Consider the following 13,591-nt stretch of genomic DNA (forward strand, 5'->3'; position numbering starts at 1 on the left):
GAAAATACAAAAAATTAGCCGGACGTGGTGGTGGGCGCTTGTAGTCCCAGCTACTTGGGAGGCTGAGGCAGAGAATGGTGAGAACCTGGGAGGCAGAGCTTGCAGTGAGCCGAGATCGCACTACTGCACTCCAGCCTGGGCAACAGAGCGAGACTCTGTTTCAAAAAATAAATAAATAAAATACAAAACTACAAAAATTAAGCTGGGCACGGTGGCACATGCCTATAATCCCAACACTTTGGGAGGCCAAAGCAGGTGGATCACTTGAAGTCAGGAGTTCAAGACCAGCCTAGCCAACATGGTGAAACCTTGTCTCTACTAAAAACACAAAAATTAGCTGGGCTTGGTGGCGGACGCCTGTAATCCCAGCTACTTCAGAGGCTGATGCAGGAGAATCACTTGAACCCAGGAGGCAGAGTTTGCAGTGAGCCGAGATCGCACCATTGCACTCCAGCCTGGGCAACAGAGCTAGACTTTGTCTCAAAAAAGAAAAAAAAAAAAAGACGGCGTGGTGGCTCACACCTGTAATCCCAGCACTTTCGGAGGCTGAGGCGGGTGGATCACGAGGTCTGGAGATTGAGACCATCCTGGCTAACACAGTGAAACCCTGTCTTTACTAAAAATACAAAAAATTAGCCAGCATGGTGGCACGTGCCTGTATTCCCAGCTACTTGGGAGGCTAAGGCAGGAGAATCACATGAACCCAGGAGAGGTTGCCGTGAGCCGAGATTGTGCCACTGCACTCCAGCCTGGGTGACAGAGCGAGACTGTCTCAAAAAAAAAGAAAATTTAGCCGAGTGCAGTGATGGGCACCTGTAGTACCAGCTACTCAGGAGGCCGAGGCAGGAGAATCACTTGAATCCAGAAGGCAGAGGTTGCAGTGAGCCAAGATCGCACCACTGTGCTCTAACCTGGGTGACAGAGCAAGATTCTGTCTCACACATACATACAAAGAAAGAAATCACAGGAAAATTAGAAAATACTTTGTGACTTTGAGACAAATGAAACTGAAAACATGACCTACTCAAACTTAGGGGATGCAGAGTAAGTTGTGAGATGAGAGGAGATAGGAGGCAGAGGAGGGGCCTAGGGAAAACAGACACGGCAGAGTCACTTTCGAACACTCAAGGCAGGTGGGGAAGACAAGAAGGAAGAGACGGGGCATGAGGAAGTTCTGTGGTTTTCGTCTAGCCTTGTCATTGTCCTCCAGCCAAAGACCACAAACTGTATTGAATAAGTTGAGTTTATTACTGATTGCAGTGAGAAGGAACAGACAGTAGGGGAAACATGGGCTGTTTCCCCTGTTAGAAAGGTGTTAGAAAGAACCCATTGTAAGCTTTGTGCTTTATTTGGTGATTTGGGGGTGGCAAGGAAATGGAGGTTCACTGTAGATTGGAGACTGTCAGGAAACAAGGATAACTCTATGATTGGGTGGCTCAACAGATCTTACCTATAGCGATTGGTAAAGAAGCAGCTGTCACATAAGCTGGAAGAAGAGAATATTTGGTATTTTGTGGGTTGCATGGTGACCTTGTCTTTGTGCTTAGACAGAATTATGAAGTGACTTTGTTTTACCTTACTCTATCATGGCCTTAGAGTGACTCTGTCTGATGTGCATATTCTGTGAGATTATCTATGCCTAATAGAATAATGTGGTCTGGCTGTGAGCACCAGACTAGTTTCCAACAACACTGAGGCCTAGCTATAAGTGTCAGACCAGTCCCTGCATATCATGAGCTACTTTCTTTTTTTTTTTTTTTTGAGATGGAGTTTAGCTCTTGTTGCTGAGGCAGGAGTGCAATGGCGTGATCTCTGGTTCACCGCAACCTCTACCTCCTGGGTTCAAGCGATTCTCCTGCCTCAGCCTCCCAAGTAGCTGGGATTACAGGCATGTGCCACCACACCCAGTAATTTTGTATTTTTAGTAAAGATGGGGTTTCTCCATGTTGGTCAGGGTGGTTCGAACTCCCAACCTCAGGTGATCCGCCTGCCTCGGCCTCCCAAAGTGCTGGGATTACAGGCATCAAACACCACACCCGGTTGGGCTACTTTTTTGTTTCTCAGGCTCAACTCAGTTTCTTGGACTCCTAATGAAAAAGGGTGACCATATTGACAGTAACTGGATGGGAGATAGGCTGGGGACAGGCAGGCCTTTTTAAGAGGTGGGCAGGACAGAGACAACCCAAGCAGGACTGATTAGCAACTGCCAAAGGCAAAGACAGAGCAGCATCTCTCCAGGCACTTCCAATGTCCCTTTTAGTGCCTACATCGAACAGTGCTGCCCATCTGCCAGAGCCTTTTTGTGGCCCGGCTGGTGGCATGGGCAGAGGAGGTCGCTGTGCACTCGTGGCAGAGCAATGGCTTTCATGCATTCATTCATCCAGACACAGTTCTTACATGTGAAGTACTGAGTGAACTTTGAAGATGACTCAGATGCAGGCTTGCTCTCAAAAGCTTTGAAATGTGGTAGTTTAGACTCTGAATAGCCTGATGGAGAGTTTACATTTTCTTTTTCCTGTCTCCGGACCACATGGTCTCTCTCTGACAACTCCTTAAAACACTGTTTTCAAATTACAAGGATAGGCCGGGTGCGGTGGCTCACGCCTGTAATCCCAGTACTTGGGAAGCTAAGGCGGGCTGATTACCTGAGGTCAGGAGTTCGAGATCAGCCTGGCCAATGTAGTGAAACCCCATCTCTAGTAAAAATACACAAAAATTAGTTGGTGTGGTGGCAGGAGCCTGTAATCCCAGGTACTCAGGAGACTGAGGCAGGAGAATCACTTGAAGCAGGAGAATCACTTAAAGCTGGGACCCACTTTGGAAAGTCCTGATGCTTGACAGTCTCTCCCTGGCCAATTTCACCTACAGTCAGCAATTCAACAATACTCTCTACCCTGAGTATTGGAGCCCAGACTGACAGCCTGGATTCTATCTAGATAACTGTATAATGGATACTTTTACCTGGATGTTCCACTGGCACTCAGTATTCACAGGGCCCAAACTGAACTCATTACACCCCCTCTCATCCCACTAGTCAAATGTATTCCTCTTCCATTATTTCTCATCTTTGTGAGTGGATGCATTGTCTACCGTGTTAACTAAAGATTAAAGGAGAGAGAGGGAGCCGGGTGAGGTGGCTCATGCCTGCAATCCCAGCACTTTGGGAGGCTGAGGTGGGTGGATCGTTTGTGGTCATTTGTGGTCAGGAGTTCGAGACCAGCCTGGCCAACATGGCGAAAGCCCGTCTAAAAATAAATTAGCCAGGCATGGTGGCAGGTGCCTATAATCCCAGCTACTTGGGAGGCTGAGGTAGGAGAATCTCTTGAACCCAGGAGGCAGAGGTTGCAGTGAGCCGAGATTGTGCCACTGCACTCCAGCCTGGGCAACAGAGCCCAATTGTCTCAAAAGAAAAAGGAGAGAGAGGAGTCAAAGGTCAAAGATGAACCCCAGGGCCAGGCATGGTGGCTCACTCCTGTAATCCCAGCACTTTGGGAGGCCGAGACGGGCAGATCACGACGTCAGGAGATCGAGACCATCCTGGCTAACATGGTGAAACCCCGTCTCTACTAAAAATACAAAAAATTAGCCCAGCGTAGTGGCAGGCGCCTGTAGGCCCAGCTACTCGGGAGGCTGAGGCAGGAGAATGGCGTGAACCCGGGAGGCAGAGCTTGCAGTGAGCCGAGATCGTGCCACTGCACTCCAGGCTGGGTGACAGAGTGAGACTCTGTCTCAAAAAAAAAAAAAAAAATGAACCCCAGTCATGGAAGTACAGTCTATGCAGTTACACAGGGCTCTGCAGTTAGCACCCTGCACTTGGTTTGACGCTCTGCTGTTGCTATCTTGAAATTATTAATAATTTTTAAAGAGACAGGGTCTTGCTCTGTTGCCTAGGCTAAAGTGCAGTGGTGAGATAATAACTCACTGTAGCCTCTATCTCTAAGGCTCAAGTGATCTTCTCACCTCGGCCTCCTGAGTAGCTGGGAGTACAAGCACATGCTGCTGTGGCCCTGCTTATTTTTCATTTTTATTTTTTTGTAAAGATAACTGTCTCACTCTGTTGCCCAGGCTGGTCCCTAACTCCTCGTCTTAAATGATCCTTCCATCTGAGCCTCCCATAGTGCTGGGATTACAGGTAGGAGCCACTATACCCAGGCAAATTCTTCATAATTTTTGAGCAAGAGGCCTTACATTTTAATTTTGCACTAGGTACCACAAACTTTTAGCCAGTCCTGCCTAGGAATCTGATGGTGACTTTAATATAAACAAAGAATTCCACAAAGGAACAGGTCCGGGAAGAAGGTAAACTGGATTTCTCCACACTGAGCTGGCAGGTCACCCAGGTGGAAAAGCCCAATGGCCAACTGGAACATGACCAAGCAGATAGAGGAGAGGTCAAGATAGAAGATAGGCTGGGCACAGTGGCTCACACCTACAATCCCAGCCCTTGAGAGGCCAAGGCAGGAGGATTGCTTAAGCCCAGGAGTTTGAGACCAGCCTGGGCAACAAAATGAGACCCCATCTCTTCAAAGAATAAAAGATTACCTGGGCTTGGTGGCTCATGTTTTTTGTCTTAGTTACTCAGGAGGCTGAGGTTAGAGGATTGCTTGAGCCCAGGGGATTGAGGCTGCAGTGAGTCATGATCATACCACTGCCCTCCAGCTTGGGCAACCCAAAAAGACCCTGTCTCTAAAACAATTAATTACTTAATAAAAAAATTTTAAAACAAGATAAATCATTTGAAGTGATAGGTAAAGTCATGAAAATGGGTTAAATATGAAAGAGAGCACAGTGTGAGAACGAGGAAGGCTCAGGGACAGGACTTTAAAACCAAGCATTGGCCAGGCGTGGTGGCTCAAGCCTGTAATCCCAGCACTTTGGGAGGCCGAGACGGGCGGATCACGAGGTCAGGAGATCGAGACTATCCTGGCTAACACTGTGAAACCCCGTCTCTACTAAGAAATACAAAAAACTAGCCGGGCGAGGTGGCGGCGCCTGTAGTCCCAGCTACTCCGGAGGCTGAGGCAGGAGAATGGCGTAAACCCGGGAGGCGGAGCTTGCAGTGAGCTGAGATCGGGCCACTGCACTCCAGCCTGGGCGACAGAGTAAGACTCCGCCTCAAAAAAAAAAAAAAAAACCAAAAACAAGCATTAGGCTGGGCGCAGTGGCTCACGCCTGTAATCCAAGCACTTTGGGAGGCCGAGGCGGGTGAATCACTTGAGGTCAGGAGTTCGAGACCAGCCTGGCCAACATAGTGAAACCCCACCTCTACTAAAAATACAAAAAATGAGCCAGGCGTGGTGGTGGGCGCCTATAATCCCAGCTAATCGGGAGGCTGAGGCAGGGGAATCACTTGAACCCAGGAGGTGAAGGTTGCAGTGAGCCGAGATCGCGCCACTGCACTCCAGACTGGGCAGCAGAACTAGATTCTGTCTCAAAAAAAAAAAAAAAAAAAAAAAAGAGAAGAAGAAGAACCAGCATTAAAGAGGCGGAAAGAAGGGGAAGAAAATCTCACAAAGGCACAGCCAGAAATATCAAGAAAAAAACAAGACAGTAAAATACTGGGGAAACTATGAGTTTAGGAGGGAATGCAGGATACCAGGGTAGGGAACTGGAAGCAGAGAAGTAAATTAGTGACAGAGCACGTGTCAAAAAAAAAAAAAAAAGACAAATCCAAGAAATTTTAATATATTTATTATTACTTTTGAACATTCAGTCATTATAAGAACAATTTTAAAATTCTGTCATTCAGAGACAAATTACATTAGCATCTTGGTATATTTCCTTCCAATCTTCTTTCTCTACATGGTTTTCTTGCATATTTTTTCTTACAAAAATTTTACAAACATTCTTCCCATCTGAATTGCCTCCACATTTTTAGTCAACAAATTTGAGACCATACTATACATATGGTCTGATATCCTACATTTTGAAACTTAACATAATATTCTGCACATTTCTTATGCCATTAAAAAGCATTATTTCTTGGAAGCAAAGCACTCCAAAATGTGTATCAGTTTTAAAACAACATGAAAGAAAATTTAAAATACTTCTAAGTTTAGGCCCGTAATCTCACCCACACGATCAACTGATTTCACATTTTAGTGCTTCTTTTCAACTTCAGTCTTTAGGAACATTATTGCTTTTAGATAATTGAGGTAATAGGATAGGTACGGTTTTGAATATTTTTCTTTCACATTATTTTATAAACATAGTTTCATGTTTCTCCATATTCTGATAGATGCAAGCTGTTCTGTGATGTTAGTTCAATGTTTGTTGTGATGCTAAATTCAATAATTTAATCATTCATCGGTGAGTTGTTTCTAGCTGTCTTTTTTTTTTTTTTTTTTTTTTTGAGACAGAGCCTCACTCTGTCACCCAGGCTGGAGTGCAGTGGCTCGACCTCCACTCACTGCAACCTCTGCCTCCCGGGTTCAAGCGATTCTCCTACCTCAGCTTCCCGAGTAGCTAGGACTACAGGCAGGCACCACCACGCCCGGCTAATTTTTGTATTTTTAGTAGAGACAGGGTCTCAACATGTTGGCCAAGCTGGTCTCAAACTCCTGACCTCAAGTGATCCACCTGCTTCGGCCTCCCAAAGTGCTGGGATTACAGGCATGAGCCACCGCACCTAGCCTTCCAGCTTTCTATTATTTTAAGTCCCACTGACTTAACATGTGACTTAAAATATGACTTTCATATATATATAGTTTGTTTTGTTTCTTTTTTTTCAGATGGAGTGTTACTCTGTTCCCCAGGCTGGAGTGTAATGGTGCTATCTTGGCTCACTACAACATCTGCCTCCCAGGTTCAAGCGATTCTCCTGCCTCAGCCTCCTTAGTAGCTGGGACCGCAGGAGCGGGCCACCACATTCAGCTGATTTTTGTATTCTTAGTAGAGATGAGGTTTCACCATGTTGGCCAGGCTGGTCTTGAACTCCTGGCCTCAAGTGATCCACCCACCTCGGCCTCCCAAAGTGTTGGGAATACAGGTGTGAGCCACCTCACCTGGCCTAAAATATACATTTTAATAATGGTGAACTAATTTGGTAGTCAAAGAAACTGCTTTGAATGTTCCAGGCTATTGGGCCATTGATGGGGAATTAAAGTAGGTTGAAATTTAATCAGTTGGTATTACTTTGTAAAGCTAATTTTTTTTTTCCTTTTTGAAATGATTTCATTAATAGCTAACATATTTATTTTGCAACAAGCTACTTACAATAAAGGAATAATAGTCTATATATGTATTACTTATGATTGACCGTTCACTGCAAATCAAATCACAAATACCACTAAATGCAAGCATTTACAAAAGGTTTACAATCCAGTCTACAATCATCAGAAACCTGCTCTACAAATCATTACTTTTTTTAAAAAGTATTTAATCTTTTTTTAATTGACAAGTAAAATTGTAGATGTTCATGGGGGCAAATAGTGATGTTTTGATACATATAATGTATACTAATCAGATTGGGGCAATTAACATCCATCATCTGGAACATTTATCATTTTTTTGCATTGGGAACATTCAATTTTTTAAACAAGTTGGTTTTCAAGGGGAAGAAAACCACACTTATTAATATTTTCTGTGGCTAGTCAAGTACTCTTTATATATGATTAACAGTCTCAGCTGGGTGAAGTGGCTCATGCCTATAACCCTAGCACTTTGGGAGGCCAAGGCGGGAGGATTATTTGAGCCAGGAGTTCAAGACCAACCTTGCAACATAGCAAGAAACTGTCTCAAACAAAAAAAAAAAGCTGATGTGGTGGCATATGCCTGTCATCCTAATTATTCGAGTGGGTGGATTGCTTGAGCCCAGGAGGTCAAAGTTGTGGTGAGCCATGATTGCACCACTGCACTCCAGCCTAGGCAACAAAGCAAGACCTGTCTCTAAGACAAAAAAAAAAAAAAAAAAGTCTCATGTTATCTTTTTTTTGAGACAGAGTCTTGCTCTGTCGGGATCTCGGCTCACTGCAGCCTCCACCTCCTGGGTTCAAGTGATTCTCTTGCCACAGCCTCCAGAGTAGCTGGGATTACAGGCATGTGCCACCACACCCGGCTGATTTTTGTATTTTTAGTAGAGATGGGGTTTGACCACATTGCCCAAGTTGGTCTGGAACTCCTGACCTCAGGTGATCCACCTGCCTCAGCCTCCCAAAGTGCTAGGATTACAGGCATGAGCCACCTCACATGGCCTTTTTTTTTTTTCTTTTAATCTTCCCAGACACTGATAATAGGCATCTTTCAAGCTGATCCTCACTTGAGTTTATAGCTGGTTTGACAGCTGCCTCTCCTCAACATTGCATCTGTTATGATGGTTTAATTGTTGAGTCAGAGCCAGTGAACATTTATATTTCCTACCAACCACCTTGAAGTAAATATCTTGGGAGCTGCTGACCTGGAATGGTTGTAAGAAGGCTCCTGGCTTCTTCTTTGTCTCATTTAACATTTATTTTAAGGTCAAAGCAATATCTGCACACTACTTTCTCTTTGGTCCCCCAGATACAGTGAGCCCCTTGGTCCAGTCCTTTCCACGTCTTATATGTAGTTTCACCCTAGATCAGATTTTGTGTCTTGGTTCTCAGACCAAAACAGGAACACTGCATGATTGTTTTCTGGAGCCCATCTATTGTGGATGCCAGCCTTGTCTCCACATAGGAGTTGAAGCTCCTTTTGTATTGTATTTCCTGAATCACCAGTAAGAGAATACAGTCTTTTCTCATGTAGGCTGGGGATGTTGAAAATGCTCAGCCTTCTATAGAAATTCTTAAGTTCTCATTAACACATTTCACAAAAGTAAATGAATATTATTTGACATGATTCAGATGGTGTTTTAATGGTCAGCATTTGAATAAATAACTTGCATTATAATTTGTCCCTTTAAAAAAGTTGTAGCTAACTGTAACTTATTAAATGTTCAGTGGAATGTAAAAAATATATATATTTTAATACATACAGTTTTTTTTCTTTTGGATTATTTCACTGAGTTGAATTCCTAGGTGAGACACTGGGTCAAAGCATGCCAGCGGCTCTTGCTAAGTGTTGCTTAAGTGTGTTTCTACAAGGATTATATCAATTTACTTGGCCACTAGCCAGGTGTGATTGCACCTGTTTCCCAAAGCTGTGGCTGGCATTAGGTATTTAATTTCTGCTTGGCTATTAATTGGAACCACACTATACACACAGTCTTTAATTTGCATTTCCTTAATTACTAAGAAAATTGAGTCTTTTAAAAAAATGTTTATTGTTTGTATTTCCTTTTAGGTGCCTACCCAATTCAAAGCGACAGACATACTTTGAGTGTCCACCATGTGCTACCCTCAAGGATGAGTGACCTAGTGAAAATGACCATTTGGGATAGGGTGAGGGAACCAGAATAGTATAGAAAATATATGACTGACTGTACTTCACAGGTAGAAGCACAATACTGGCAGGCAGTTTGGGCAAAGGTTTTTGAATGAAAGACAAAGAAAGAAGGGCCTGACTCAAATATATTAGGCTTTTGCAGGGCAAGTGACTTTAGAGATAGAGCTAGAGTTAAGATTTGTCCAGGTGAGAAAATGATGTATGGGAAGAGGGAAAGATGCGTAGAGAGGTAAAGGGGTAAGTATGTAGAGTTGTCCATTATGGCTACAATGTGGAATGCTGGGCTGAGGGATGGTGGGATTTTAGCTGGAAACGAATGGTCAGGGTTAAACTAAGGAATCGGATCTTTGTCCTGAGGATTATTTTTGTTCTTAATGAGGAATGACATGAGTTCATGTGTTTTAGAAAGGCTTTCCGGCAGCAAATGAGAGGCAGATTTGGAGACACTGGAGTCTATGAAATGAGCTTGTTTGTATCCTTAGCCATTTACCAAGGGTTGAAGATAAGACTATGAATAAGCTTTTTATGTAGTATGCACATTAACCCTTTATCTGACCTACTTAAAACAACATTTCAGGCCAGGCGCGGTGGCTCATGCCTATAATCCCAGCACTTTGGGAGGCCAAGGCATGTGGATCACCTGAGGTCGGGAGTTCGAGACCAGCCTGGCCAACATGGCGAAACCCTGTCTCTACTAAAAATACAAAAATGAGCTAGGTGTGGTGTTGCACGCCTGTAATCCCAGCTACTCTGGAGGCTGAGGAAGGAGAATTGCTTGAAGCCGGGAGGTGGAGATTGCAGCGAGCTGAGATTGTGCCACTGCACTCCAGCCTGCACAACGGGAGCGAGATTCCATCTCAAAAAAAAAAAAGAAGGTGAAATTTGTACAAAGTCACTTTTTTTTGTAAATAATTACTGATGCTTACTCAACACTTTACATTTTATAATGCTCTTTATTTATTTATTTATTTTAATTGAGACAGAGTCTCACTCTGTTGCCCAGACTGGTCTTGAACTCCTGGCCTCAAGTGATCCTCCTGCCTTGGCTTCCCAAAGTGCTAGGATTACAGGCATAAGCCACTATGTCGGCCGGGCGCGGTGGCTCAAGCCTGTAATCCCAGCACTTTGGGAGGCCGAGACGGGCGGATCACGAGGTCAGGAGATCGAAACCATCCTGGCTAACACGGTGAAACCCCGTCACTACTAAAAAATACAAAAAACTAGCCGGGCGAGGTGGCGGGCGCCTGTAGTCCCAGCTACTCGGGAGGCTGAGGCCGGAGAATGGGGTGAACCCGGGAGGCGGAGCTTGCAGTGAGCTGAGATCCGGCCACTGCACTCCAGCCTGGGCGACAGAGCGAGACTCCGTCTCAAAAAAAAAAAAAAAAAAAAAAGCCACTATGTCCCGCCAATGCTCTTTAACATATATTATTTCATTTGATCCTCATAAACATCCTTCTGAGGTAGTTATCTCCATTCTACAGATGAGAAAGCTGAGGCCATGAGATGTTTGATGATGTCTTCACCAAGGTTACCTAGGTAGTAAGTGGCAGAGATAAAATCTGAATAGAGGCATTCTGATGACCATGCCACCTCCAGAAGAAATGACAGGACCTTGTGTCTTATAGAAGAATGTAATATGACCTCACAATTTCCAGCCTGAGAAATTATATAAATGGTCGCTGGTAAAAACAGTCTATTTTGGAGGTAGATAACAAATTCTGTTTGGGGTGTGTATTTCTAAGGATGCTAGCAGAACATGCTAGTAGAGCTGCCCAACAGGCAGTTGGAAATAGGGAGAGAAGCTGGGCTGAGAACTCATAGATACAGCAGGCAGCTACTTGGCACCAGGTAATACAAGTGATTGGTGTTCTATAAACTTCCAAAGCCTGCTCAGTTATTCATCTGCTCACACCACCCCATGCTTACCACATCTTCCTCTAGGCTGAGGCTTTCAGGAGGGCTACTGGCGGGGGTGGGGGGGGGCACAAAAACAAACAAACAAACAAAAAAACCAATGACAGCACAAAAGATAGACTTGAAGTATTTATCCTGGAGAAAAAAGAATGTCACTCAGGTTGATATGCCAAGGATTTCCTCCATTCAATCACTTGCACAACAAATATTACCTGGGTTATGCTCAGGGTTAGGAGAATGATGAAAAAAACAGACATATTTCAGCTGGATGCAGTGGTTCACGCCTGTAATCTCAGCACTTTGGGAGGCCGAGGTGGGCAGATCACTTGAGGTCAGGGGTTCAAGACTAGCCTGGCCAACATGGCGAAACCCTGTCTCTACTGAAAACACAAAAATTAGCAAGGTGTGGTGGCACACACCTGTAGTCCCAGCTACTCAGGAGACTGAGGTACGAGAATCGCTTGAACCCAGGAGGCAGAGGTTGTGGTAAGCTAAGATCAGGCCACTGCATTCCAGCCTGGGCAACAGAGCAAGACTTTGTCTCAAAATAAAAAATTAAAAAAAAATAGACATAGTTCCTGCATTCATGGAGCTCAAGGACTAGTAGGAAAAACAGGCATTGATCAAGAAATCACAAAACTAACTGATTATAAACTCTTATTGAAGAAAAGAAATACCATGCTCTGAGAACAGTTTGTATAAAATAAGGGTACCAGACCAAGTCCAAGGGTCAAGGAACATTTCCTCTAGAATATAATTTCTGAAGATTTTTCTTCTTCTTTTTTCTTTTTTTTTTTTTTGAGACGGAGTCTCGCTCTGTTGCCCAGGCTGGAGTGAAGTGATGCAATCTCCATTCAGCGCAACCCACGCCTGCCAGATTCAAGCAATTCTCCTTGCCTCAGCCTCCCGAGTAACTGCAATTACAGGCATCCGCCACTACACCTGGCTAATTTTTGTATTTTTAGTAGAGATGGGGTTTCACCATGTGGGCCAGGCTGGTCTTGAACTCCTGACCTCAGGTGATCTGCCCGCTCAGCCTCCCAAAGTGCTGGGATTACAGGCGTGAGCCACTGCGCCTGGCCTTTTTTTTTTTTTGAGACAGAGTCTCACTCTCACCCAGGCTGGAGTGAGTGGTGTGATCACAGCTCAGTGGCATGATCACAGCTCACTGGAGCCTTGATCTCCCTGGCTCAGGTGATCCTCCCTCCTCAGCCCCTGAGTAGCTGGGACCACAGGTGGGCGCTACCGTGCCCAGCTAATTTTTGTACTTTTTGTAGAGATGGGTTTTCACCATGTTGCCCAGGCTGGTCTCAAACTCCCGGGCTCAAGCAATCCACCCACCTCAGCCTCCCACAGTACTGGGATTACAGGCGTGAGCCACCGTGCCCAGCCCGATTGTTCTTTCCCTTTTCCACATACACCTCCTCCAAGCCTCATCATTAAACCTCACAGGGAAAGACAATGTAAAATATCTTTATAGAGAAATCCAGGACTGAGTATATATTCTCCATATGCATTTGTAAACCTCCCGTAATGATTCACCTTGCCATTTCCAAGTGTCTAGTCCATAGTATCATTTCACCTACTTTATCTGGCTTGCATACTAATCACAGCCTTGTGAGATAAGCAGGCAAGTATGACTATATGCATTTTTTTTCTGAAGTAGAATGTGAGTCTCACAGAGGTTAGGTAACTTGCCTAAAATCACATGGCTCATTAATGGGGGTGCTGGGACTTGAACTTGGGTCTTCTAACACCTAGATGGCATTATTCTTGTAATATTCATTTTTTAATTTACTCATTCATCCATCAGACATGTGTTGATCACCTTCTGATTAGATGTCAGGCTATATATGGGGCCATCAGGAACAACGGAAGGTTTTCTCTCTCTTTTTTTTTTTTTCTTTTTTTTGAGACAGAGTCTCGAGTACGGTGGCTATCTCAGCTCACTGCAAACTCCGCCTCCTGGGTTCACGCCATTCTCCTACCTCAGCCTCCCGAGTAGCTGGGATTACAGGCTCCCGCCACCACACCCAGCTAATTTTTTGTATTTTTTAGTAGAGACGGAGTTTCACCGTGTTAGCTAGGATGGTCTCGATCTCCTGACCTCGTGATCTGCCCGCCTCGGTCTCCCAAAGTGCTGGAATTACAGGTGTAAGCCACTGCGCCCGGCTGAACCACTGAAGGTTTTTAAGCAGGAAAGCAGAACTGTTTTTTGGATGAGCAAAGAGAAAATGGTGGTTTTCCAAGTACAGTCTGAGACAATGTATAGGACCAGAATCTCTGCAGCTGAGGCTCAAGGATCTGGTAATCA

Source organism: Macaca mulatta, chromosome 9 (assembly GCF_049350105.2).
Source record: "Macaca mulatta isolate MMU2019108-1 chromosome 9, T2T-MMU8v2.0, whole genome shotgun sequence".
Classification (NCBI taxonomy): Eukaryota; Metazoa; Chordata; class Mammalia; order Primates; family Cercopithecidae; genus Macaca; species Macaca mulatta.